Genomic DNA, 2073 nt, shown 5'->3' with positions numbered 1-2073 from the left:
ATTGAAACTACAAGTAAAAAAAAGTTTCACAAAGAAATCTCAAGATATTTAACATTGTACTTACAGAGATATATAAACCAATAGCAGAGAAAAGAGTCTAGAAACAGATACACACAAGTACAGTTACTTGATTTGTGACAAGGTTCCAGGGCAGTTAAGTGGATAAATATTTTATATTTAGAAAGTAATGCTCTAAGAGAGAAAATAATCCGTACCTTATACCATATACAAAAATCCTTTCCAGATGGACTGATTATCTACATGTGAATGAAAGGTAGAATAACAAAACTCTCGGAATGTAAACAGAAGAATATCTTCATAAATACAGGTTAAAGTTGTTTTTTTTGTTTGTGTGTTTGTTTTTTTTTAAGGGCACTAACCATGAGAAAACAAAAAAGGATACATTACTTTATTAAAATTAAGAACAGAAGATCATTACAAAAAATATAATTAAGATTGTAAAAAACAAAACTATAGACTGGCAAGCCACATATTATTTAACTACATATATTTGTATGTATATTGAAAGTAAATGTATCTGCTTTCAGCTCCTCACTTCCAAGATGACCGAAAAAGGAAGGAACAATGGTCTTGCCAAAAAGGGCCTCAGCCATGTGCAGCCTATTCGCTGCACCAGCTGCACCCAATGCGTGCCCAAGGATAAAGCCATTAAAAACTTTTTCACTGGGAACATAGTATGTTGCAGAAAGTGACACCCAACGAAGGAAATTGGATGCTCAAACAACTTTATTAGAGGGAGAATTTATTGGCCGGCGGAGCGTGTGGGGTTAACAACACCATGCACGAGCTCACTTTGGTTAGATTTATTACAGTTTATATACTTCTGCAGTGTCCTTGCAAGGGGCATGTAATTCCTTTGTCTGAGGTTTCACATGTACCTCATATCTAAGGATGGGAAGGGGAGTTTTGGGTGGAGGATTGTAAGGGGAAAGAAATTTCTAGACCACTGATAACACAGATAGTTTGTCTTTTGACCTTGGCATTATCAGCACTGTTATAGGATTCTCAAACAGAGAGACAGTACACTGAGGCTATAAGCAGGAAGCAGCACTTATTAATGCTGGCACCTGCTCAGCAGATTCCTATCTAAAGGCTGAGCTCCAGTTGTAACATAACAGGTAGTTTTATACAGTCTTATTATTTCTACACAGCTACAGAGATAAGGAAGGACATTTGGTAGCTGGCAAGCCATGAATCAACAGATGTGAGCTGGAGAGTCCTTGAGGTGGGAGAGGTAGCTATGAGAAAACATGTTAGCTGGAGAGTCCTGGAAAGGGCGGAGAGGGCAGTTAGGAATGGACTTCAACTGGCTGAGTTGGCCATTTCTGCAAGCCCTTCCCTTTGCATTTTTCAGATGCCTATTCTCTTCTCTTAAGTAGAGGCCACAGCCTTGAGGGACATTGCCCAAGCAAGTGTCTTCCAAATGTATGTGCTTCCCAAGCTGCATGTGAAATTACATTACCATGTGAGTTGTGCCATTCACAGCAAGGTAGTCAGGAATCACTCTTGTGAGGCCTGGAAGGACTGAACACCTCCACTCGATTTAGACCTTTAGGTGCTCCCTCACGACCTCTACCAAAGCCCATATAAGGAGCTAACTTCAAAGAACTATTTCCTGGAAAAAATAAAATAGAAATTATACTTAAAAAAAAGAAGAAAGTAAATATATTTGTGCTATATTTTCAATATTTTGTGCATACAATGCATAAATAACTCCTATTAACAACAAAAAAAGACAAATTAAAAATGAGGAAAAGTTGCCAATATCCTCAAAAAAAAAAGAAAATAAAAATAAGTACATGTATGAAAAGGCATTCGATCTCCTGAGCCATCAGGGAGATACATGCAAGGGAAACTTGTATGAGGTATAATTGGAAAAACTGCCCAAATGGCCAAAATGAAAAGACAAAAATACCAAGATAGAGCAAAAAGAGCTTTCATGCACTCCTAGCGGAAGTGCATGTTGTTCAAATTTCTTGGGAAAATTATTAGGTAGGATCTTCTCTGAATGAACAATTTTACAATATGTGTATCCCAGCAGAAATGAGTACA

At 37.4% G+C, this 2073-nt stretch overlaps 1 pseudogene; it reads left to right on the top strand.

Moving 5' to 3' along the window:
- The first annotated feature begins 563 nt into the window (after positions 1 to 563).
- Positions 564 to 1611, top strand: LOC120613857 (40S ribosomal protein S26-like; annotated as a pseudogene).
- The last annotated feature ends 462 nt before the right edge of the window (positions 1612 to 2073 follow it).

The sequence above is a fragment of the Pteropus medius genome, unplaced genomic scaffold (assembly GCF_902729225.1).
Source record: "Pteropus medius unplaced genomic scaffold, Ma_sr-lr_union100, whole genome shotgun sequence".
In the NCBI taxonomy this organism is placed as follows: domain Eukaryota; kingdom Metazoa; phylum Chordata; class Mammalia; order Chiroptera; family Pteropodidae; genus Pteropus; species Pteropus medius.
This window is presented reverse-complemented; position numbering and strand designations above follow the sequence as displayed.